General features: G+C 40.9%; 1 pseudogene; it reads left to right on the top strand.

Annotated features, from left to right (window-relative positions):
• The first annotated feature begins 24,775 nt into the window (after positions 1 to 24,775).
• Positions 24,776 to 24,892, top strand: LOC136650226 (5S ribosomal RNA; annotated as a pseudogene).
• The last annotated feature ends 2,665 nt before the right edge of the window (positions 24,893 to 27,557 follow it).

Raw genomic sequence — 27,557 nt, 5'->3', positions numbered from 1 at the left:
CAGATTTTGTTACTGTTAACCCAAGATGACAATTCACCCCAGGACAGGATCTAACTCTGATGGTATCAGCAGTTCACTGACCATTTTGTTCTCTTTCTCAGGTTATTGGTATTGGAGTGGGGTTTTATTTTATTTTTTAATTTTTTTGCATTAAAAAAATCTTTGCTAGGAAGAGGGTGGCACCATTTCCCGACTATTGTTTTGCAACTATGATTGAGTACCTAATTAGCATGGGCAATGCACTGTAACAAACTGTCGTTATGAATGTAGTTTATTATGCATATGGTTTGCCCATAATTTAACCTGAGTTGATTAGATGATGTAGTTATACATTTGCATCATCTCTGCAATTGAGATCATTCAATTCATGGAGAACCTTTAGAATTTGGCATTTGTGAACACTGATTTATAGTAAACCCTTTCTTGGGCTTCTTCAACAGTTTGTAAATCATACAGAAATTGAATTGGGACAAACTCTTGACATCGGAGTTGTTGCTTTCTTCCCCCTCACTTAACCCTCGTCAGAGCTATGTGTTCCTATGTGTTCTTGTGTGAGCCAATTATAATCAATTGTCACCTTGCTGGGAAGAAAATGAAGGAAGAGTTTTTAAGAATCTCATTTAAGTTCAGCTGCAGCATGGAACTATATTCAGTCAATGTTGAGGTCTAACCACCCATGTCAATAATAAATCTCAGACGTTTCCCATTTATAAATGTGGGAGTGATGACAACACATTCTGTCTTTGTGCAATAAAGACAATTGCTCAGCTCAGCTTTTCCTATCTTTATCCTTCATCTAAAAAATGCATAAGTACTGAGTGTAAGACAACTGTGCAGTAAGTTCATATGGCACCATGTAAAGCAGGGAAAAAAGGCAGACGAGTCTTCTGGTTGCAGACACTTTTAAGGACCAAAGGCACGTGGGAGACTTAGTCTCTTGGAGTCCATTGGCTTTCTTATTTGTTTACATATCTAACATTTACTTTTACAAAAAACTTTCTACCATGTCCATGTGTATGAATTTGAAAGCACTGAGTTGAATATATAAAGAAATGCAAACTGAATGCTAAGCTATTCAGCTAGACAAGATCAGTTTTTAAGAAGTTTGCACCAGTGTTTTTTTTTTTTTTTAACTTTACTATGCCAGGTGCCAAACAGGGCCGGCTTTAAGCCAATTGGGCCCTGTGCCTAAGGTTACCTCATGCTAGGATAATCTGCTCTAGTCTTGTCAAATACATACAACACATTGCAATGGACGCCCAACACTACATTGCAGATTTTATAGAGACAGTAACTATTTTAATTTTCTTCTTAATTCAGTAGTCAGTAGTGTTTGTTCATACTGTTTATATTTTTGAATTTTTTTTTTGAAATTTTGAATTTTTCCCCTTACTTGATTTACATAACATGTTAATCATAGAACAGTGTAAAAATTTATTTCTTTGAAAAAAGACAAATATGTAAATATACATGTAATCTGGGACCTTGCAAAAATGTTTCCAGTTGTTCTCCCATAAGGCTGGCCCTGTTGCCAGCTATGGAAATGCAGTAAACTTACCCTTTTCAACCATGGGGAAGTTAGAAATGGTTGGACTCCATTCTCTCTTGTAACCCTGGAAAACTTCAAGATGTACAGAGAAGTGCTAGTTACCACAGTTACTATAAACAAGTGGCAGATAATGTACCTGAAAATTCTAACAAATTGTCCTAAATATCAAGGAGACCCTGATGCAAATAGATACATCTGTTCTGATCCTGCAGGGGAGGACTTTTTAGGAAGTGATCCTTTTAGACCCTCTGGAGACCTCAGAAAGCTTACTGGGTATGTGGCCTTCCCAGCTCTCAGAAGGTCTAAAACACTTCTCAGATAACCAGAAGTGATGTTTTTAGGCTGGGGGGGGGGGTGCAGCATTTTGCAGTCCTGGCCCTGGATGGCTCAGGGGCCAGGATCACAACTGCTTTTAAGAACACAGCTGTTGATATAGACCTGTATATGACTGCTACTTAAAGAACATAAGGAAACCCTTTTGGATCAGACCAAAGGCCCTTCTGGTCCAACATCCTGTTTCCCACAGTAACTACCCAGCTGCCTCTGGGGGGCCAATAAGACTATTCCCTTCCCATCATTGCTCCCCTGCAACTGGTGTTCAGAGGTACACTGTGGCTAAATCAGGAGCTATTGCAGTAGTAGCCATTAGTAGACCTGTCTTCTATGAATTTGTCCTTTTAAAACCATCCAAGCTAGTGGCAATGAATCTAGTGGCAATGAATTCCACAGACTGACTATGTGCTGCATGAAGAAGTACAACCTTCCACCCAACTGAAATTTTCCACCAATCCATTTCATTGAATGATCCCTGGCTCTATTTTTCTACTACTAGAGCTAAACTGGGGCCAATATGTCACGGCTTGAACTTCATAATAGCTGTGGACAAAGGAATGTAGGATACCCAACTATGCATGCAGAGAGGGTGTGTGTGTTTGATTTTACCCATAAAGGGTTAGATTTGTGATGGGAGAGAAGCCATGGGTTACTTGATCCTGCACAATAATATTGAAAAATTGAGTTTCTTGGCGACATATCTAAATACTTGTATGTGCCTCTTTTAGAGAGAATTCATCATTCACCACAAATGTAACTTTATGTTTATTTTCATATCTATGCATCTGCATTCACATTCCAGTTACCACATTGACTTCACAGTTAGGGGCTGCATTCCAGCAGCTATATTTTGTATTATTATAGTTGGATATCTAAAATGTGAGTTGTGTGTACAGTATATAACTTGCTGATTGTGGCTAATGACTGCTTGTTATAAAGCTCCAAAACCACAACACTGATTTAAAATTTGGTCTACATTAACTAAAACTGCTGTGGTGAAAATCCTGGATCCCCCCCCCCCTATTTTGGACCTTTTTAACCCACTGCCCCCAGGCTCCTGAGGTGCCAAACATTCCTCAAAAGGTGCTGAGTCATCTTGATGCAGTAACCTTTATTCAAGGATGCTGTCCTTTGTTTGAGCATTTTCACCTTTTCCTTGTCTGCTAAACAAAGAAATTTGAACTTGAGTCAGTTTGTTGGACCATGAAGTCCGCATGCTGTCCAAATGTGGAAGAGTCAGAAATGCAGATTTAATACCTACTGGCTATATAAAGAGGACACCCCCCCCAATCTCTCATTGGAAGCATTGCTTTGCAAAAGGCTTGCCTGCTCTCCTTGCTGGAACATGCACAGGGAATTAGGATTGGGAAAAGACCCAGCTATTTGTCTCAGGGTTTATATTGGTGTTCATCTTGACTTTCAGCTGCTGTGCCAACCTTTGCTTTCTGCCCACTTCTTTCCTCTCCTTTTGGTTCCTTTATCAGCATCTTGTTCATATCTTGTACCTCCTCCCACCATTTTGTTTTGTCAGCCTTTTTATTACATCTCTTTTACTTCAATGTTGTACTTCCCTAATCTCAGTTTACTTGGGAGGAAGCAGCTATGCCCACCAAACCATTCAAGTTTTGTTACTGTTTGGCTTTAAGTGCCCCCCCCCCTCAAATTTAGGGGCTCCTTTTTAATCTGTAAGACAAACTTTTCAAAAACATCTTCTTTCTCTCCAGACTGTAAGTTTTGGGTGGTGGTAGTAGAGGTTACAATTTTACCAGTATACCCAGTAAGGATAGTAAAGCAAAGAAGAGGGAGGGATGAGAGTCAGTGCTAACTGCTAGGTGGTGCTCCATTCTGCTCTCCAGCTTCTCTTACAATTTCTCACTGATTGTAGAATTCAAATTCCAAGGTTTTCCTAGTCTTTCTTAAGCAGTAACAACCTGCCCTGCCCTAACTTAAAACATAATAATAGCCCCGCTGGATCAGGCCATAGGCCCATCTAGTCCAGATTCCTGTATCTCACAGTGGCCCTTCCTCAGTCCTTTTGGGCAATGCAAGCTGCTAAAGCCAGTGGCAGCCAGAAAAGTTATGACCACAACTTTTGGTACACCCAATGACACCATGACAAGAGAGAGATCTGTCATTTCTGAAGAGGGAGCACTCATGGCCTAGGAAACACCCGCACATAAAGTACTTACACTTATTCATGTTTATTATAGGTTTTGCTGCATCCTAGAACTATCTAGCATTACGCTGTCAAGATCCATGCAGATTTCATCATTCCAAGCATTGCCTCTGATTGTATAAGCAGTGTCGAGCAAATGGATCAGATAATCATTCTCAGACAGTCACCACCATCTTGGTAACCCTCAGTGCGAAGGGTTGCAAATCTTCTATGCAACTTAATTTGGAGAGTATAATCCTTGTAAACTGATAGAATATTTTGAAGTTGGAGTGTGGAATCTGTGTGTGACAGGAGAGAACTGGAATCCTCCTCCTTCCTCAATTAAGTCTTCCTCAAATCCTCCCTTCAATTAAATGCAACCAATTTGCCTTTGGCGCTTAAGTTCTTTATCTGTTCGTCCTAATTTACCTCCAGGCACCTTAATAATTGTTCTGCCAGACACAACAACAAGCTCCTCTAAAGCAAGAGTGTAGGTGTTTCCTCAACTAGATCCATTGCATATTCTTCATCTTATCTCCCTCAGTATCCTTGAATTCATAGTGTATCCTGAACTTTTGTATTTTTCTTTTCTTTTTTTTGTTGCAGTGGGAGAATCTAATTTTAAGAGTAAATCAAACACTTAAGTTATTGGAGAATGCAAAATTAATCATTGGATTACTGATTATTAACACACTTAAATCAGAAGATTGAAAACTGATGTTACCTAGTTGCTACTAAGGAAATAGGAAATTAAATTTACAACCTGGCCCAAGGAAGCAGGTGCCATCTGGGCTCACTGAAATGGTGTTGGATGCTGTTCAAAGATTAATGCAGATGTGCCAACAATTGCTTGGCCTGTCCATTCAAAGACAAGTGATACCCTCTTAATCCCCTTGATTGCAATGAGAAAGATTAAAGCACGTACTGCATGTTTCCATTCAAATAAATGGGACTTGGAAGTGCTTGCTTTTAGCTGAACTGTGCTAGTCAAGTGGGAGACATCAAGGAATATCTTGCTCCCAATCTCCTACCTTGTTAATGTTGATGCTACACTACTATAAAACAGTCACCTGTGTGGGCAGGGTTATTACTTTTCTTGAGTTTGAGAAATCTGCAATATTTCTTTCTTTTTCACCCAAGAAGTTCCAGAACAGTGACTTGCTGAAGTTGAAATCTTCATACACAGGGGAAAAAAACAGATGTTTTTTTTTTTCCTGCTTAAAAACAAGCCCATCTGATTATTTTGCATTAATATATGAAACAACATCACCTCCCAACTGTAATCACTAGCAACACACACCCTCTCCTATCCTTATGCCATTATTGATCTTGTGTTCTCCTCTCAGCAGCTTTAGTAATTGTTAATCTACAACTGGCTGATCTTTCTGGCAGCTGAAATATTTTTGAACATTCTGTGACCTCTCAACAACTTGGTTAATAGCAGTGGGGAATGGACAATGTTTTTGACCATATCTTTATAATTGTGTGCATGTGAGAGAGAGAGAGAGAGAGAGAGAGAGAGAGAGAGAGAGAGAGAGAGAATTTATGAATCTGTGTACTATAAATTAATGTGTGATAGCAATGCATCTAATGTACAAAATTTAGTGGGGGCACACAAAGAATTCATAGTGGATGGAAGGAGATTACAGCAGAGAGAAGGGAATGGCCAAGGGAACTCTGGAGAGATCAGTGCCATGTCCCAAAAGCTTCTGGGTTGTGATGATGGCTGCCTTATAGTCACTCATCATCTCTGGGGGTTGGGTGAGAGGAACTGAGTGCATTCACTCCCTAAGCCAAGATTATCCCCTTGTGGGTTCAAGACTAATGTTCTTGTGCTGCCTTCTGATTCACTAGTAGCATGAGGGAAGCATGTGTGCAACCCTTATGCAGGGGCTTAGGATGTGGAAGAGAAGTTGCAGAATCATTTTGATGACATGAAAAATGCTGGCAGAAGTAGAGGATATCAGAAGAGACCATCTCCTACTCCATCTCCTCATGCCGTATTCTATCTCCCCAGTCTGTGACCATCTGCATCTGGACTCAAAGGGTGACAAATAGATAAACTTGCAACTTTACAGTAAGAGTACAAACAGTATATTGAAAGACCTGACTTTGAGTGTTCTGGAATCTGGAATAAATATGTGTTGTTCTGTAGTTTTCTTTATTCTTACAAGAGGCCTGTGAAATTGCCTGTTTATGGTAAATTAGAATGAAAGTTTAGGAATGAAAGATGGAAGGCAAAACACTCTCAGAATTGTGAATGAGAGTCACCATGCAGTCTTAGGCCTCATGTTCTCTCAGAAGTGAGGTCCACTGTATCCAATAGGACTTATGTTTATGTTCAGGTCTGTGGCCTAAATCAAAGGTGCATGAAGTAATTTAATTAAACTTCTCAGAAGCACTCAGAATGCTCCGTGTAGGAAGGGCTGATTTGCAGGAAGTGGTAAGGAGAAAAGCCCATTGCAATCCTAGACAGACTATCCTTCTTTTGATTGAAGTTAATAGGCCCTTTGCCTCTATAAATCATAGGAAGCATGAAAAGGTTTGTAGTGACAAAGGAGAAAGAGCAGACAGGCCCTAATAATCTCATGGTTAAAAACACAACCAGAATAACTTCGTTTGAGCTTCAAGGACTACCTTTCACAGGATGGGCCAAGCTTGGCTGTGTAACACATTTCTGAATCACCTGAGACTGTAAGATGCTAGGCTGTCAACAGCTGGACCCAGTCATATTTGAACCAGACTGGATGCAACATTAAATATGGTGACAATGGCAGCTTGGAGTGGGATTTTCCTTGGGATTAAAGCATGGGGTGAACGGGTTATGCCCCACTTCCCCGAGACTGCAGTCTGCATCAGGTCACCTATGGCTGGTGTGTTTAAAACACATGCACTCACCAGCAGGGAGAGGATCTCATGTTTAATTTGACCTTTACTCTCTGCTTAACCACTGTAGTTCATCAGAACAAGGATTGATGTTGAATCTGGAGATGTATACACGGATTAGACTTCTGTGTAGAGGCAAGCACTTGGCATTCTTCATCATTGCCTCCTACTGTACCCTCAGTATGGTAGATGACACTCCAGAGCAGTTGATCTGGATGGTTCAGGCAACAGTGTGAAGGCAGTTACAACTTCTGCATGTGAGCATGAGTGGCTTACTGCCTAAATCCTCGTTTCTACTCCCCCCCCCCATTTAAATCACTTATTTTAATCACCACCAAGGGCCCATTTTAAATAACCATTTTAAATCAAGTCTCTAGGTTTTTAATCCATATATTTCTGAACAAGCACACACACTGTGGCTTGCTGTATCCATTAGAACATCTCTGTGCAACTAAATAAAGACTTTATACTGCACTGCCAAGAGCATAATTCAAAACCTGTGTTCAGGCAGCCTACTAAATTTTTGCATTTTGCAGAATTTGGTTCAGCAACTAGAAAATTTAGGTCTCTCTCTTTGTGTGCAATGACACTAACACTAACAATTCAAGTCCTATGCATATAAAATTAGAAGTAAGGCTCATTGAGTCAAATGGGATTTACTTCTAAATTAGCGTGTATAGGATTATAGCATAAGTAAGACGATTTACCCGAAGTCTAAGGCTACTATACACACTTTCCTGAAAGGAAGGCTCACTGAGCACAGTGTGACTTACTTCTGAGCAGACATACATAAGATTGTGCTGTAAGTTCCCAGAATTTCCAGAAGCAGTGCTGTTAGTTACTGGGTGGTACAGTAGTTCTCCAGGACTTAACGAGTAAATGTCCACACTGTTTGGTTGACAGAATCAAAGGGTGCTGTTTTAGCCACACTTTCCTGGGATCACAGGAAAGATCACAGTGTGACTTCTGAGTAAATATTTATTGAACTGTGCTGCATGTATTCATAACGCAATACATGACTCAATGCACCATATTTATTAGGTTTCATTTCAAAAAATCTTATCTTTTGCTCCTGGTTTGTTCTTCTACATAGAAAAGCTGACTTTAACTCAATGTGTTTAATATGGAAGATTATGGATTTGGTTTTAAGAAATTATGATTATCTACTTCTATATGTTTATAGTTGGTTTATAGTTTATAGTTGGTTTATGGTTTATAGTTGGTTTATAGTTTATAGATGGTTTAAGGGGAAAGTGAAACTTAAAAACACATGATTTTTAAAACAATTAACTTTTGTAATATACCATGCTACTAAATAGTTTGCTTCATCTCTCGTCCACTTATTATTACATGCTGTTGCTGAGAGTAGGAGGGATGTTTTTGCAGAGCTGTTGTGCTGCTACCACCTGCCTTTTCCTTGTGAATCTGCATTGCGACACAGAGGAGAAAAGATGTTCTTCAGCAGTACTGTGTGGTGTGAAGACAGAGCAGCAGCAGCTATGCTAGCCAGTGCTTGGATGGGAGACTAACTGGCCACAGTTTATTATTCCAATGGAGACTATTCAGATGAAATAGTCACCATTGTTCCATCAAGCCCGACTCTGCATTTTAAAGTGGTACAATGTCTCATTTTGAAACACATTTTTTAAATGCTAAAAACAGTGTGGTGGCTAAAAAGCTGGGCACCAGAAAGTTAGCATGTGTGTCTTGCTTCTACAATGTATTCACTAGTTGTCCTTAGGTTAGCCACACTCTCTTAACTTATTTATTTTTCATATTTTTATACCGCCCTTCCTTCAAGGAGCTCAGGTTGGTGTACATGGTTCCTCTCCTCCTTTTGTCCTCACAACAACCTTGTGAGGGAGGTGAGGCTGAGAGTTAGTAACTGACCCAAGGCCTTCCAGGAAGCTTCATGCTGAGCAGAAATTTGAACCTGGCTCTTCCAAATCTAAGGCCAACCCTTGAACCACTACAACATCTTGGCTCAACTTCAAATGATTGAATGCTGTAAGTGCTTTAGAATGGAGTTACACGTCAGCAGAGTTGTGTGCCCAGTAGGAAGATAGTTCCAGCCTTAGTTACAACCAAAGTAATTTAGTTATTTGGAGCTGCCTCTGCTGCATTGCTGTAGAAAAGTAAAGCTCCTTGCTGTGTTTCTTGTGTGGTTTCATCATACTTGGACAATCTGTGGCACATGCTGTCCCTTTAAATAAAGCTGTACTTCCAGCTTTAAGGACACTGCACAGGAGCCAAGGTAAGGAGGAGGGTGATCTGCTTCTCACTTGGGTGATTGAGAAGCAGATAATTCTGGCTGGCATCAGTGACTGGCTAGAAGGAGACAGTGGCAGACTCAGGGTAAAGCATACCCTGAATCAACTGTCTCCTTGGTCCCTTCACAACTTGCTGCTTATGCAATTTGCTTCACCTTGCCTTATGGTTGGGCCAGCAGTACATCACAACAACAATGTGTACAAAGAATGAAAATATCAGAACAGATTGAGGGATTACAAGTTCTGAAGTGTAGGGCTGGCTGCCTTGGTGAAAACCTTAACTGCATGGGCTGTTGTTTCTGCCCACCACCATGCACACAATGTAACCTGTGAAGTGGTCAGTACTTCCAAATAATTCCATCTCAAAAATTGGGTGAAAGCATCATGGGTCAGGCATATGTTATGTGTGTATTGCCCACAGCACATGCCCTGTCATCCCCACAGTAGTGACATTTCATAGAGGTTTGTGCCCAGGATTCATGTATATCCATCTGCAGACCTTTGCTTGGTGTAGCTCTGCTTTTCAGGATTGCTTGGTATTACACCGCTGCAGTAGGCATATCATGGTGGATGTCTACATATGAGTGAATACTAATCTTGAAAGGTTAGTGCGTTCACATACCTTGTAACAAGGTGGTTTGCAAGATGGTTTGGCAAACCTCAGAATTACACTGACGTTTTTCTGAGCCAGGTTTAAACTGTGCAAATAATATAATAATAATAAAATGTACATATGTTTTTAAACACCAGTGTGTACACACATCTAGGAAACCAACATATAGCATTACCTTTCCATACCTGATTGAACCAAGTTTTCTAGCTGTGTCTGCAACCATATTTGAAGTCCACATTATATATTTGCTTCAGGAAGCAAACAGTGTAATGCTGGCATTTCCTGATGCAATTGTAAAGTGTGGAGCTGCCCAGATTTTTTGGCATTTTACCTCTGGTCTTGCTTAGCTTTTTGCCATTGGAAGCATAACACAAAGCAGATTTTGTCCTTCCAAAAATGCAAATGAGTTTGTGGAAAATCAGAATACAAACTGCTTTTTCCAGACATACCTGCTCGTGTAGCACACTGGCTAAGAGCTGTGAATTGAAATGTTCCTGGTTCAAAGCTTGCCTCTGCCATGAATTCTCATTAAATGGCCTTAGACAAGCCACTCCCACTTAGGCTCAGTCTTTTTCATCTGCAATATGGGGGTAATAATATTTACTTGCCTTTACATGGTTTTTGCAAGGACATAAATGTTAAATATTATTATACCCATCTCTGGCATGTGCCCAGCTATTGGGATCAGTTCTTCCTATGATAAGAGCATTGGTCATGGAGTGACTTGGGTGTTGTAAGTGGAATAAACTTATTTAGAAAGAGGATGAACTGGGGTGGGGGGGGGGAAGATGAGAGAGTGATTATCTGTAAGTTGTTTTTCTAGTTTTACTATCCTTTTCCCCCCTTTGTAATCTTGGTGCAGTAGGTGGCACCAACTTGGCCTTAGAAGTCATACTGTAGAAGATATTGATCTGGGGAACTTGCTTCTGAAGAAAGAGATCGGGCATAACAGAAGATGAGAGAAAATTGCTCTTTGCTAAATAGGCCTGTTAACACATGATGGCGGCCAAAGATCCAGAAGGGAGATCACAGAGTAAAACTGATGTGCCACAAATGGAAGGAAACAACTTAGGACCCAATCCGATCCAATTTTTCAGTGCCGGTGTTGCTGTGCCAATGGGTATGCTCTGCTTCCTGTGTTGGGGAGGCAGTCACAGAGGCCTCCTCAAGGTATGGGAACATTTGTTTCCTTACCTTGGGGCTGCATTGTGGCTGCACCGGGGCTGGAAAGTTGGATAGGATCGGGCCCTTAATTGCTTCACATCCAAACACATTACAGTGTATGTTATATATTTCAAGAAATGTTTTGCATTTTTTGGTATGCCTGGTCCATCTTCAATCTAATGTCCAAATAAGATCTTATACTTCACTGTCCACCTTGTTATGACTTTGTTATACATTGATATTGGTATTATGTTACAGAACTCTATTCTGGAACTCTCCTCAGAGTGCTTCTTATTCTTTATTCTTCCCACTATGAACATATTTCATAATGATTTGCATGGAGGGGCTCTCTGTGGGGAATGAAAGTGACTGTGATGGAGCAGCGGCTCCACTTGGTGGTCAAGAAGTGGGAAGACAACTATTGTCATTGAAGAAAAGATGCAAATCCAAACCACCTCTAAGAATTGGAGAGAGATTAGCTGCGCTAAAGGCTGTTTCTTTTATTTTATCTGAGGAAAAACCTGTTTACTAGCAGTGCCTTTGTAGAACTAGGATCTCCCCAGTCAGTGATAAACTCCACAGCTGACACTTGTGGGATGCTAAGTGCTCTTGTACCGTTTTGAAGCAGTTTTGAGCTTCTCTATCTTGTGCTGTCTATTTTGTTGCCTAGATGTAGTCTGAAACTACATTGGGCTTGATAGTTCAGTATCATACTGTGAGAATCTATGTCATCCGGAGTTTTATGTGCCCCCGAAGAAGGTACATCTGCCAAAATGTTTTGGGCCTCCTAAGATTGTACAGACTTCCACTAAATCCAATGTCTCTGCACTTTGACTTCTCTTTATCTTTGACTGTTCTCTAATATTAACCAAAGAGGAGAGTTGACTTTTGGTGTTGGGAAGAATGAATTACCAGAGGTTCTCAAACTGTGGGTCCGGGATCCACCAGTGGGACCCAAATCCACCAATGACTCAAATTTTGGTGGTTGTCGAAACTGACATCAAGGGTGCATTGAGGATTTAAAAAGTTGGTACTTGGGGGGGGGGGCACTTCTGCCTAGTCACCATTATAACCACACCTCTAGGCATTTATAAATCAGGCAGCTGCTTCTAGGGCCTCTAAAATGTTTGAGAACCACTGAATTAGACTAAATGTTTACTGGGGAGTTATCCCTGTTGTGAACTTGGTAGGACTTCTGAGTAAAAATATATAGTTTCTGCTGTTAGTTACTCATCAAACTTCAGTATCTTTTAAGAGAACAGAGCTAGAGTGACACCACCATAATATGACAGTGAGAAACTGCCCTTCTTCTTGGTCTGCTTTTCAGGGTGAATGTCTGAGTTCAGGATGAGAATGAATCAGAGAGGTGTTTCTACAATGGATGGGATTATCTGTGTGACATTACTGGGCTGGTTAAGTAACAAGGCATGACATGAGGTGTGTACTAAGTTATTTTAAGATGCTCTACTCTGCCCCAGGGGATTATGGAGCTTTGACACAAAGCCAGCTGGCTCTGATTTCTCCAAGGTGAGATTACCTGATGATAACCACACCCCCTGGAGTGCCTGCTTGAATGCAATTATATAAAAAAGCCTTTATTAACTCTGGAAAGTGCAAAAACTTCATTGGAAGAACACAAAGTTCATTGTTCTTCCCCTCTGCTATGTGACTCATTCATACTGAGTAGGTATGCCTCGGACCTCCACTAATTTACAGAGTACATACACACATTCGAGGAGTTTAATAAAAGGTGTTGAAAGGGTTGGTTGGAACAATTGCTGGCCATACAACTTCAGATTTTATAGTTCTTCCTTTGGGGAACAGATGCCTGTAGTTAATTACTGTACCATAATAAATAATATCTTTTGCCATTGAACTACGTCTTCCATTAAAGGTTTTAAAAACTCTTTACAAGCTGTTAATATGGGTTGATTCACATGTTCGTTGCTGTGATGGTTGAGTTGGGACTGGGTTTACCAGTTGCCAGATTAGGCCCACACATTGGGGTCACATGTTTAGGAACATTGAACTACCAAAGGAGAAACAATAGGCCTTCTTCGAAAGCCTAGTTGAGAGGATAATAAACATACACAATAATTGTAGTACCTGTTTATTGTAATAATATAATACAGTACAGGAGAAGTCTGTCAATGTCTACTAGTTCACATCTATCTAATGGTGCCAGTCATGATGGCTACTTCCAGGATCAGAGACTGTATACAGGTTGAGACTAATTATTCTCCTGGGTTCCCTTCCAAGCACTCACGTGTACAAAAAAAACGCACTATAGCAAATCAATTTAAAAAACAAAGTTTCTTTGCTCCAGTGATTGAAAAACAACCTTGCTGACCTTTTGACTCTAAGATAAGAGTCATTAAGAAGACAATCCATCGCACTTCACTCAGCCCCTCCCTTCACCAATGCAAAATGATCACCTTTCTTTCACATGCTGGGGGAAGGGAGGGGTCCGAAGGAGAGAGAAGGATTGATGGATTGTCAGCCAGCTGCCCTCTCTCTCTCTTTCTCTCTCTCTCTCATTAAGAAGGCTGTTGTTAAAGGACTGTTCAGTTTTTAAAACTGATTTTAAAGGGATGCATTTTTCCCCTTCTCCAGCGATCAGCACGTTCTTTCTCATTTGCAGGGGCCATTTGTGTTGAGTCAGATCCGTGTATAAAAAATCCGTATATAAATAGGCTGGACATGTACTTCTATCCAGTGGTTCCCAAACTGTGGGTGGGTACCTAGTTTTTGGTGGGTTGTGAAACTGACAAGCTGATAATGGACAAGGTAAATGTATTGAGCCCTATGTAAAATGAATCTGAGCCACACATGCACGTTTACTCACGTAGGTGAATGTGTCTCAGCTCTTATCAAAGGCCAAGTGAAGGGGAATTCAAGGCCACCAGAATGGTCCTGATCCAATGAATGTGGCTCTCAACAAACATTCCAGAAGGTGGTCTCCCCCACCATAGTAAAAAGGATAAAAACAGAAGCATGAGCAGTTAGTAAAGTGTAAAAAGTAAAACTAGGTGGGTCCTGACAGAATGTTGTTTTAAAAAGTGGTCCCAGAGCTAAAAGGTTTGAGAACCACTGTTCTGTACCAATTGCTGGGAAGCAGCCATTGAAGAAGGCTATTTGCCCATATCCTGTTTCTCCAGGTTAGCCTAGATGACCTTTGATGTGTTTCACCAGGGCTGCTCCTGTTTTCAGGGAGAAGTCTAAGCAAGTTGATAAGGTTTCACAATTTAGTTGGTTCACCTCTGTTTTGATGACTCTGAGCCTCTGTTTAGCATGGTCATCAAGTACCAAATTGTACAAATTCAAATTATAAGTTATGTATCAAGACTTTGGTCTCGCTCACATTGAGTGCAAGAAGGTAGGCATGTCTCATACTAAAATGTCGTCGTGTGTAAAATAAGACATAACATGGAAAGTCAGCATGTCCAAGACAAGTGTTTCAGTTTAGAAAAAATGTGATGAACATTTTTGGGGATTGGTTCACTGAATGCTTTTATGCAAGAATGGGAGATGTGCAATGAGAGTACTTAATGAGTTGTACAAATAGTGCAAAAGAGTTTTGCTTTTACAACACTTTTTCATTTTGGCACTTTGACAGGGTTCTTGAGGAATTACTCCACATTCTGAGGAGTCATGCTTGTTTATGGTAACTATAATTTGTTTGTTCGCCTGAGCTGGGGTCAGTAAGTAAGTATGGTTTATTCTTGGTTAATAAACCAGAATTGAGACATAATCTGAACCCATTATTTGAAGTTGATTTGTTAACTGTAGTTGGCCTTAACTGTGGATCTATGTTATGCCTGAACTAAGAATCTTGGCTTGTTTCAGCAGCTCTGCCCTCACAGTGCTGGTGCCTACAGAGATGACAGTCTTGATCAGCAGTGAAACAAGAGTGTTGATGTTGTATTCAATACTCTAGAGCAGAGGTGTCAAACACATTTCATACAGCAGGCAGAATAGCGTTCATGATGCTTGCTGAGAGCTTGGATGTGATGTCATTAAGCAGGAAGTCATTAAGCAGATGATGACCAGAAGTTACTTTATCTCACTATCTGCAAATGACAGAAAAGAAAATCTTGATCATATTTTCAAGATATGGGAGAGCCCAATTATCATTCAGGCTGCCTTTTCAGCCGTGATACCTCAGCACAGCCCTACAGCTGAGAGCAGCTGGTGGTGGTGCTGGGAGAATCCAAGGGCTTCTGTGGGCTGCACTCCCAGAATGCATCCAGAACTTTCCATGAATGCAGCCCACGGAATGAGGTTCTGCAGGCCACATCTGGCCCTCGAATGTATCAGCACTGTGTTACGTGAAAATCCCCTTTTCCCCTTCCAAGTTGTGTTTTTATATCTAGTTATGTATTTTGGACTATACAGACCAAGCAAGCAGGCCACTCCTCCCCCAGCACATGTTTCTAAGGGCCATGGCCAAGCTACAAACACATGAATTACACAAACCCCCAATTCCTTGCAGGTCAATGTATAACCTAATCACTGTGTCTCCTGATTATGCAAAACAAGCATGCACCTATGGAGGAGGAAGTCTATTGTTCTTTTGTTGTAGCTTTAACACTCTTAAGCACCTTATGCAAATTGCCTCCCTCCCCCAGAGCCAAGCTTTTGCTGATAACTGAGTTCTGGACCCTTCCACCTTTTCTTTACATACTCCACGTGTACCATTGTGTGTTACTGAGCATGCCCACAGCTCTGGGATACTTCCGGTCAGTTTAGATCAACTTCCAGGTCCAAGACAAATCTTATAAGAGAGAACTCAGAGCACATGGGCTCTCTCTCTGACTGCCCACCAGCCGGAGTGGCCAGACTCTTCCTCCAACTCCCCCCCCTCGGACAGGTAAATATATTGTTGCGTCTAAACTCCCCCCCCTTCTTCCCTACCTATTCCTCCCTGTTCCCCCATCTTTAGTCAGCAACTGGGTTTAGCAGATTAAGGAACCCCTATAATACCTCCCTACTTCCTGTCCATTTCTGATTCTTTTTCGGATGCACCCAAAATACACAGCACACGCATCCACCACTAGTTAGGTACACCAGACCAGTACTAGAAATCTATACTTATCGATTCTCCATGTGTATTATGTTTTACCTTTGTGTATTTTTGCAATAAAAATATAATCCTTTGATTGAAAGTTACCTTTCTCCCAATCTCCTCATTAAGCTAAACAAGGGATTTCTTTGTCCTACGCTGTCTTGTATCCAGCCTATGGTCCCAAAAGTTTCCAGAAGGCTAATATAAATAATTCCCCTAAACAAAACAGCCTTTTTGGTAACATTATTATTGGTGGAGAAAGCTGGGCAGGCATGTGTTGGTGATGCCAGTGTGACAGAGCTAACACAGGATCAGACAGTAGTTCTGCAAAGATCCTTTTGGAGATGCTAGGAAAAACCTTGCTGAATGTTAAAGGAAGAAAAAGCATAGGGAGTAGGAACATAGATTTGAGAAACGCTAGACTCACAGATTTGTGATTTTTGGAGTTGGGTGGACTACCTGAATGCAGACCAGGAAAATTTTACACCCGTGGCTCTGGTTACAGTTTGCAAGAAGCAGACCCTCCAGTACTCACTTTTTGCTCTTGATCCTGCTAAAAGGAGTCAGCTGTTTGCTCCTTATGAGTAAGCAAGCCTCAATAAAAATTCCTTCCCAGTGTGCTTTTAACTGAAGCAATTAGCAAGCACAATATATGAGAGGGAAAGACAAAACCATGAAAATGAATGAAGCAGAATCTAAAGAAACCCAGAACTTGTACACAAGTTCAGGAGTTAATTGTATAGAGAAATGGTTAGGAAAAAAAGGACAGAATCCATGGAAATTTAGCTGCTTTGAAAGCAATGATATTTGTGGAAAAATAGTTGATCTTTGTGAAGAATTCAAAAAGAAAAACAGACCAAGAGGGGCTAAGAAGGATGCAGTTTTTGCTCATGCTTTGTGGAATGGTATTTTGACCTTCCAGAAAAGCATAGAAATAAAAGATGCCCAGATAGCAGAATTTAAAAGAGATCAAGAGATTCAGTTAGAGACGATAGCAGAGAAAGAGGCTAGGATAACTGATCTGAACAGGCAGTTACAACATTACACAAACGAACTTGCCATTTACACCTTAGAAAGGAAACAGTCCATAGAAGAATATGATCAGGTTCTTAAATATGAACAAGAAAATAGAAAACTAAAAGAGGATCTAGAACAAACCAGAAATTTAGTGTTAAAACTCATGACCCAGGCCCAACAAAACAAACAGTCTGTAAGCCACGTGAGTTGCCAGAAGGAAATACAGCAATTAAAAGAGGCTCTAAACTCACACAAAGCTGCAATAGCTGCAGTCTATGGGAATGGAGCCGAAGAAATATTGGAATCAGAGCAAACTTTGCCCTCTGATGCAGTGCCTGCATCTCCACTTAACCCTCAATGGGAAGGAGAGACTCAGTGCCCAGTTAATCCCGTTACCACAAGGGAGATAGTGGCTAATAATAACATCACCAGGGAACTAGTATATGCCCCATGGAAACCTTCAGAATTAGAGGCTGTTGCCAGAGAACTAGGCACTTTATCAAGAAGCAATTGCCTTGACTGGATGTTCAAAGTTCACAGGCGCTATCCCCATTTAACTGGTGTAGACCTCACTCCCCTAGCACAAAAATGTCCACAGGGTCAAGACAGTGTAGCCCTGGACAGTCTTGTGGCTGCTCAGGACCTACATGGTTTAGAAATGCTCCCTTGGATGAGGTTTGTCTGGTACACCTTGGTACCAGACACCTCAATGATAAAAATCTACTGTAACACTGAACAATATAAAAATGAGAGCCCAGTTGCTTTCTTAGAAAGAAAGAAATTAATGGCCCTGTTAGTTGGTGCAGTTCCTCAGGTAGGGGGCCAGTATGACTTCGATAGACCAGATTTCATATCTGGAGTTTATGATGCTTTAAATAAGCAAACTAAAATTCATCTTGGCCTAATCAATACTGCCCATCTGACCTATGCTAGACTGCAACTTAAGCTTGCTCAAGTATCTGAATTGATGAGAGTTACTGGAACGGGGTTTACAATACATGAACAAGAGGATTTCAATCCAGAACCAATCCAGGCAGTAACCTTCTCTAAGTATGACCCTTACTCCCCATATGAAAACGATAGTCAAAATTGGGAGAGAAATGGGAACCAGGATTTCAATCCATTTTACAGCCAGAATCAGGGCATAGCAACAGAATACAAGCCCAAAACTCCTGACCCTGTAGCAATGAGCTATAGCAATGAGCCTGTAGCAGCAGTTCAACAGGTAGAGCCATCTGCCTCAGAACCAGTTTTCCCCATGATGTTCTTCAGTGCTTGCACTTCCAAGCCCCCTCCTAGCAAAAATCAAGTTTTTTTGACTATTAATGGGAAAAAGATACGGGGACACATAGATTCTGGAGCCAGACTGACCTCAATTCATAGAAACTTAGTGAAAGAATGTCAGATTTTACCTGGAGAAACATATAAGGTAAAGCCTTATGAAAGTCCAGAGATTTTTGTACCTAAAGCAAAGGTGCATTTAGAATTTAAAGGATGGAAAGGTACACGTGTTGTGGCTGTACATTCAGACACACCTACATCATTTCTTTTAGGACAAGATTTTTCTGATGTTTTGAACAGGCAGAAGTATAATAGGAAAACTCCAGTAGGCAGAAGTCCATATGGACATATGGCTGCTAAAGCAGGAAGAGAGCAGTCTTCAGTCATCTCTTCCATCAGCCAAGAAGAAATAACTTTCAAACCTAGAATTAGGGATAAAAGAACAGTAGGGAGTGGAAGATTTCAACTCCAAAGAAGACATTATCTTTGGAACAAAGACTGAACCATGTGTGTGTAAAATGCATTTTAAAACCTATTAACATTTTTTTTTCTTCTTTGATGCTAAAAGTTTATATTATAGTGGCCGTTGGAACTCCCTGCCACTGTGCCAGCAACAAAAGTTTTACTAATAACTTTGTTTCCTTGAAACTTTCTAGAAGCAAAGCAAGATACCAATGCATTGTCCTCATGAAAAGAAAAGCAGGAGGAACCCTCCTAATCTTGGTGCTTCAGAGCATGCACAGAGTGCAAACCAGTAGCAATCTTTTGTTTTGATTGTTTTTTTTGTTCCAGCAACTTAATGCAAGAAGCAAACAAAGCAGAACCTCTACTGCCTAATTTAGCAAAGGCTATCTTTTGTTTTAATTTTTTTTTTTGCTTCAACAGCAAGTAAGGACAAAGGAAAAGGAACGAGGACATGTCCTCCAAAGGACAAATGTCCTCCAAAGAACAAAAATTTACTTGAATCTCAAATTCCTTCACAGGAGCTGAGCAATGAGCCTATATACTAATGAAGTGATTTCCTTTTATAGTACAAGTATTCTCAGGACAATTTATTTTGTTTATTTACAAATAATACCTCACTTTGCCTGTTGTATGTCACCCACAACAGACATTTTAACTGATGGACAGTGCGAGACTCAGAATGTTTATCAGCCCTTCTGATTCTCAGTCAAGTCCAGTTTATAGAGAAATTGGCTATCCAATGCTAATCTGGTTCGAAGCACAAATTGGGTGAATATAAATTTCAAAATCAGTTTTTTTTCTCTTCTCTCTCTCTCTCTCTCTTCACAATTTCTATACACCTTATGCATGTAACCTGTATTCATGTAAATGTAATCCCAACAAGTCTACCTCATGTATTCTGTTCCAAGGAAGGCAACCTGAGATGCTGTGAGCAGAATGTTTTGCATCAAGAAACATTTCTCTATGAACTCTATAGCTAAAACCAACAGATCTCCAAGCAAGACAGAGTTATGGTTTTTCTTAAAGTTGTTTTTTTTTAAATGTGTTTAACTCTTGGTACCCTCAGAAATCATGAATGCTCAGCATTATCTGGTGTACTTGATGTTTATTAGCTAGGCGGGGAAAGAAATAAAAAAAGACTCCTCAAGCATCCATCGGTGGACACAAGTTGAGCAACCTCGCATCCCTGGAAACTCTGGCGTGGACTGCAAGACAAGCTGGACCCGTGCTCTGTTGGACTGTACCTTTCTTGGAAGCAGCATGGCTATCAGAACAAGCTGACTTTTCACTCAGCCTGTGGACTCTCTCTCAGCGAGACAGCAAGGCAACAAGGTGACTGCACGCCATGGCGATCGCTCCAGATGAATAGGTCCAAGGTATGCAACGGGATCCACAACCTTTTTGAGTTCCAGCTGTGCCAGACGACACCCCTTCAAGGAAGACCACAACTTCGCCACCCTGATGCTGGTGACAAGCTGCTCTGTACCACCCCATACGCAAGGCACCATACTAATGAGCTGTGTTTTTAGGCATACATGATTTCTCAAGTACAAGAGATTTTATTATTGATGTTCACAAGATATTTTTTATGATTGATGTTGTTGTTGTTTTTTTTGCAATAATCTTGTCTCAATGTGTTTTGCTTAGTTTGATTTGGTGTGGGGCCATGAGACCACTCACGTGATCTCGGCCCCAAGGCGGGGAATCCTGTTACGTGAAAATCCCCTTTTTCCCTTCCAAGTTGTGTTTTTATATCTAGTTATGTATTTTGGACTATACAGACCAAGCAAGCAGGCCACTCCTCCCCCAGCACATGTTTCTAAGGGCCATGGCCAAGCTACAAACACATGAATTACACAAACCCCCAATTCCTTGCAGGTCAATGTATAACCTAATCACTGTGTCTCCTGATTATGCAAAACAAGCATGCACCTATGGAGGAGGAAGTCTATTGTTCTTTTGTTGTAGCTTTAACACTCTTAAGCACCTTATGCAAATTGCCTCCCTCCCCCAGAGCCAAGCTTTTGCTGATAACTGAGTTCTGGACCCTTCCACCTTTTCTTTACATACTCCACGTGTACCATTGTGTGTTACTGAGCATGCCCACAGCTCTGGGATACTTCCGGTCAGTTTAGATCAACTTCCAGGTCCAAGACAAATCTTATAAGAGAGAACTCAGAGCACATGGGCTCTCTCTCTGACTGCCCACCAGCCGGAGTGGCCAGACTCTTCCTCCAACTCCCCCCCCTCGGACAGGTAAATATATTGTTGCGTCTAAACTCCCCCCCCTTCTTCCCTACCTATTCCTCCCTGTTCCCCCATCTTTAGTCAGCAACTGGGTTTAGCAGATTAAGGAACCCCTATAATACCTCCCTACTTCCTGTCCATTTCTGATTCTTTTTCGGATGCACCCAAAATACACAGCACACGCATCCACCACTAGTTAGGTACACCAGACCAGTACTAGAAATCTATACTTATCGATTCTCCATGTGTATTATGTTTTACCTTTGTGTATTTTTGCAATAAAAATATAATCCTTTGATTGAAAGTTACCTTTCTCCCAATCTCCTCATTAAGCTAAACAAGGGATTTCTTTGTCCTACGCTGTCTTGTATCCAGCCTATGGTCCCAAAAGTTTCCAGAAGGCTAATATAAATAATTCCCCTAAACAAAACAGCCTTTTTGGTAACAACTGATACAGCAGCAATGCAGCTCCAAGGTAAAGACACAAATGTTCCTTTACCTTGAGGAGTTGATGAACTTTATAAAATTCATAAACACAAGTTATTGCACCCTAGAACTTTTCTAACAAGTTTTTCTCAACCTCCTAATATATCTGTTCCCTTGCAAAAGTCCCTAGACGTCAGCCACAGTCAAAAGCTAAAAACACATTCTTTCTTATCTGCGTAAGCAGAGAACTACACAACCAAAGTCTGCATCCATATTTGTAGGCCCAAGAACCAGTTTCAGAGGGCAATATGCATTACTTAAGTTCTACAAGTACATAAGTTTACATAAAAAAATATATCAATGCAAGTAAACCTTAAAAATCTCCCTCAACTGCCACCCCCCCTCCCTGCAAAATGCAGTGTGTGCCCCATTGTGGCTGCATTGGTGCTGGAAAGTTGGTTAGGATTAGGCTATAAGACTGTAGTTCTAAACATTTAGTAAACCCTACTAAATGCAGTAGGACATACTTCTAAGGAAACATGCATAGCATTGCACTATATTTCTACTAAAATCAGTGAGATGTAATTTAGTTGCAACAAAGGATACAATCCTATCCACACTCACTTAGGAATAACACATGAACTCACTGGGGCTCAAGTAACATTCATAGGGTCAGTCTGGAGGTCCTACTTTCAATAGGATTTAGTTGCAACTAATGTTTCTATGTTCTGCCTCTTGTATTTTATAGAGAAGTATACTTTTCTCTTTTTTGATTGTAGAAATAAAATTGCAATATATGAATTGGTGAAGCAAAAAAAAAAAAATCAGGTTTGGAAGAATACTTCTTGGCAATATTTGCCTTGGCCAGGTAGCCAATATTTTATTCTTTTCTCTTGACAGCCATTTGATTTTATTTCATGATATAAGTATATATGTTCTGCTTAATTCAAAGGCTGTCATAATGATTCAGGCACACTTTTTCCCCCTTCCTGGTGGGGGTAGCATAACTATATAATAAAGATTAATCTGGGATTTAAGAAGAGAAAAACGGCGTTTTTTGCATGAATTCCAACCCAACAGCCAAAATTGACTGTTTTTGCCTAGAGCGTCCTTCCAAATAATATCATTCACTGCCCCTTTGTCTTCCATCTCCTACAACTTGTACAGTGCAAAGTTATGTTATTTGTACTGTTGCCATGCACATGCTAAATGCGCTCCCCAAGCACCCTGTGTTATGTGAGTGAATGGGAGGAATAATTTTGAAAAGACGTCTTATTTCACTTACCTGAACATCAGGAGAAATTTGCTGGCTTTGTGCTTCCCTTGACAAAGGTGATATATCTCAAGTGTTCCTCTGGTTTGGCAAGAGCACTGACTTGCAGTACCACAAGTTAAGACAATGTTTGTTAATTTGTGCTGAGAGAATTGCTTCCTGTGTGGGAAGGCTTGCCAATAAAATGAAGTGAATGTTGGAAATGTCTTCTCCAGCTCTGGTTGTCTCATGGAACTTGTTTCTGTGTCTGTCTTTTTTTTTAGCGGGGGAGGGGGGTTAGGGTCTGTCTTTTTAAAATCAGGGTATGTATTCTGGGTACATGCCCGTAAATCTTACAGCACATCTGAGAGCAGAATTAAATGTTACAAGGAACAGCTACTATTGAAAACAGTAGTCTCATGTTGACTCTCCCAACTTGTGTTGTACTCAGGCACAGGGAATTAATGGCGTATTTCCACTTACATACTGCCCAACCTAAGACCGGCCCAAGACCTCCTGGTGCCTGAGGCAGGATACCAAATGCTGCTCCTGCGCCTGCTTCTTATTGCAGTGTTTCTCAAACTGTGGGTCGGGACCCACTAGGTGGGTCATGAGCCAATTTTAGGTGGGTCCCCATTCATTTAAATATTTTATTTTTAATATATTAGACTTATATATTATATTATATTATATTATATTAGACATTAGACATTAGACATTAGACATTAGTCTAGACATTAGACTAATTAGACATTAGACTAATATATTTTATTTTTAATATAATATATATTGCTACCCTGGTATGTGACTGCATTTGGGGAAATGTTACTGACCTGTACTTTTAACAAGCTACTATGTATATTCTTTTTACAATTATAATAAATAGGACTTACTCCTGGGTAAGTGTGGGTAGGATTGCAGCCTAGGATGGTTAAAAATTTACCTGCTTGATGAAGTCACTTGCAGTCATGACATCACTTCTGGTGGGTCCTGACAGATTCTCATTCTAAAAAGTGGGTCCCAGTGCTAAATGTGTGAGAGCAATTGCCTTTCTGGGTGATGTGCCAACTGTGGATTAGGTGGATTAGGTACGCCACTGGCCCAAACTTCCTGCCCCCGCCTTTTCATGGCTTAGGACAGTGGTTCCCAAATTCACTAGGGCTGTGGCACCCTTCGCACTCACAGGGGCACCATGTGGCCTCTTCTTCCTTGCTAACTGGGCCAACGTTGCACAAAATCTTGTAAGAATAACATGAAATCTTGCGTTATTCTTGTGAGGTGGTATTTATGCAATATTTCGCATGGTGTCGGCTTGGAGAACTGAGAAGAGGCCATGTGGTGCTGCGGCGCGCTCCTGCAAGCACACTGTGGTGCCCTAAAACACAGTGGTACACACATTGGGAACCACTGGTGTCGGAGAAACTGCTCTAGGCCTGTGAGAAGAGCCCTGGTGGGGAACTGAATATAATCCTGTCAATAAACTTGCATGACCAACTGTGCAGAGTCGAGATTCAGTAGATAACCCCTATATGATATCTAGTGCACCTTATCCCATTATGTCATTAGACTGTGTGTTTCCCTCTTCCATACAGTTGACTGTCACTGCTGGGGATGGGGGAATGCATAGCGTAATGATGTCCAGACCTCGGGTCAGTTGTATTAGATGCTGCAGAGGGAGGTTTCAACACAGGGCTGCTTTTCCCATTCCCTGTAAATCTCCAAGTGAAGAAAGTATCATAAATGTGGGAAAATTACTATGAACCATTAGTTTGGGCCTTTAGTATTAGCATTAATAGGGCACCTTGTGTTGCAGAGTACATGATCAACGAGGAAAGAAAATGACAAAACCCTGCCTATAGTTTACAGGTCTAGAAGGCATTAGTTGATGCTGGAGAAAACTGCTGACCTTGTCTGGATGGCTGAAAGAAAATGGTCACTAGGAATTACTCTACTAAAGGTAGTTATTAAACTATTCTGGAAATGAAAACACATATACAAACCATTAGTGTAGTAAGTATCTTCAGGCAGATTTGTTTGCAGGTTGACTGGTTACACTCCAACTGTTACCCTGCACATGCCCAATCTTGTCTGATCTTGGAAGCTAAGCAGGGTCAGGCCTGGTTAGTACTTGGATGGGAGACTGCCTGGGAATACCGGGTGCTGTAGGGTTATACCATAGTCTTTCGAGACTGAAGGTTGCCAACCATCTCTTGGTAAAAAGGGAGGCTAGAAGCCTTCTTCTTGAGATATAAACATTTTGGGTACAGGGAGATCTTGGGTATGCTTTTAGTGGGGGAGGTACATACATACACACACACACAATCTTGTGCATCCATAGATTCAGAACTGTGCCATGTGCCTTTCCTGAAGGTACGCCTTGAGGTTGGGTCATGTGCATTTCTTTGAATCTACTTCTAGAGGTGGGTGTTACAGGTAAGTCAGAGCAAATGGAAACTCTATACTGTTGGAATAGTCTACTTGGTTCCAGCTGACTATTATTGGCTTTCTGTTCTACCTTCAGCAGACTACATGTAAAGATGTTTAGTTATTCTTGAGAAGCCCCCAAATACATTTCAGCACTGGCCTTTGAGAAAGTCGGGACTCGTCCTTCAATATTGCCTTGTATGCCCCAGTAAAGAAGATGATAGAAGAAAAAATAACCCACCTGTACCTTGTTCTAGTTCATTCCAATCTCCCTATGGAATGAGGAGATTGAGGCAAGAAACAGGTTGGGTCTGTCGGCACTGATCTGAGATTCATTCTTCCTGATTCTATCAAATGTGCTTCCATGATCTATTCTCGATTTGGTCCTGTTGCTGAATCTGCTGTTGTCCTACTTCGTCCCTAGTCTTAATCCTAACCAGAATCTGATCTTGCATGAATCTGAATACTGCATTTTTCTAGACTCTATCTTGGAAAGACTATGGACCAGTTCCATAAATGCACCACAACCTGGTCTGGCTCTACCCTTCGATTTGTGTCCCTCTTCACCATCGTGTGAGGGCTTCGTGCAAACTCTGTTGTGTGCAGGATGTGGAGTGGATCATGCCCTTGGATGTGGAGTGGATCATCCCACAGCTGCTTTGTCTCTTTTGTTGTGATAAAGTAACACTTCCACTTCTTTGCCAGCTGGGATGAATGTTAACTCAAGTCTCTATGCTGAAAAAACTAAACTTTTTTAAAGATCCAAATACAACTTCCATCTTAATTAAATCAATTTAGAAAAAAACAAGAAGAGGGAAAAGAACTCCAAATTCCTTTTTACATGGAGACTGTTCTTGTCAATTTCTAAAGAAGATGGACAGTTGTTCAGGTTGATGGATATGCAGATCTCCTCTCTCCATGCATAGAATTAGAGGTTCTTTCTTTAACGCATGCCCTTTCCAAACCTGTTCTGCAGGCCTGGTATGCATTCAGTCAATGTTGTAATAATGAGTGTAATTAATATAATTACAACACCAGCTGCTATATGAACTAGATCTGACTCTGAAATGCAAAGCAGTGTCCTCCTACCTTCTCCACTGACATATTCAACATTTTGTTTCCACAGCCAAACAGGCTCCAATATGACACATCCCTATTCCATGGAGAGATTCCCAGCTGGTGCTGGCAGGAATGTAACCTGGTGAGGTGGATCTACTCTGTGTAAAGGAGAAGGGATGATCCATGAGGTTAGCCTTCTAGGCCAGTGATTTTCAATCTTTTTCATCTCGTGGCACACTGGCAAGGCACTAAAATGGTCAAGGCACACCATCAGCTTTTTGACAAATGACAAGGCACACTGTTCTGTCAATTGGGGCTCACTTCCCCTAATGGTCCTATTGATAAATGACCCTCTCCCAAGTTCCTGTGGCACACCTGTGGACCATTCGTGGCACACCAGTGTACCACGGTACAGTGGTTGAAAATGGCCGTTCTAGGCATTTCATGCCTTATAGTCATCACATGGAGCTGCAGCCATGTTGAAGCCACTGGTGTCTCCTACATGGGCATTTATAATATGTACAAAGTAGCCCCCTTCAGCAGCTGAGCCCCAGCATAAAGAAACATTGAACCTTACTAAATCTGAGAATGTTATGCCATTGAGGGGCCCTTTAAATATGACCCTAGATGTGAGGAACTACTTCTCCAAGTAGAACTCTGGTAAAGTACAACTGAGGTAAATTTTAAGGGTCAGAAAGAAATATTTCTTCCTAGATCACTTTTTTTAAAAGTCTCATAGATGGATCCTGACAGAGTATCATTTTAAAAAGTGGGTCCTGATGCTAAAAAGTTTGAGAACCAGAGTTATTTCATTTAGGACTATGTCTGCAATTCCACATACACTTACTTGGAAAAAATCTCATTTAAATCAGCAGGGCATGCTTCCAAGAAAACAGATATGGTTTGATTTTATTCCATTCTATTGCTGTCAAAAGAATTTCATCACAACTTACTGGAGTGGATTGTGTTCCACTAACATACATATCTATTATACCGTGGTATTTCTGTTTGGAAATTGCAGTATCTATTATCTGGGCTTATCTCAATATGATTCTTGATGACAATCAGAAAAACAAACTGATATTTTCAGTTAGAGTAGCACTTAACATTCCCAAACTCAGTTCATTCCCTGGAATTCAATAAATGACTAGGGGCACAATTCGAACCAGGTCTACTCAGAAGTAAGTCCTATTTTGTTCAATGGGGCTTACTCTCAGGAAAGTATGGTTAGGATTGCATCCTGGGTGCCCAATCCTATCCAATTTTCCAGTGCTGGTGCAGTTGTGCTAGTGGGGTGTGTGCTGCATTCTGTGGTGGAGGAGCAGTCACTGGGGCCTTCTTCAGGTATGGA

This window comes from Tiliqua scincoides, chromosome 4, assembly GCF_035046505.1.
Source record: "Tiliqua scincoides isolate rTilSci1 chromosome 4, rTilSci1.hap2, whole genome shotgun sequence".
NCBI classification, from domain to species: Eukaryota; Metazoa; Chordata; class Lepidosauria; order Squamata; family Scincidae; genus Tiliqua; species Tiliqua scincoides.
Note: the sequence above shows the minus strand (reverse complement) of the source record. Positions and strands in the feature narration are given on the sequence as shown.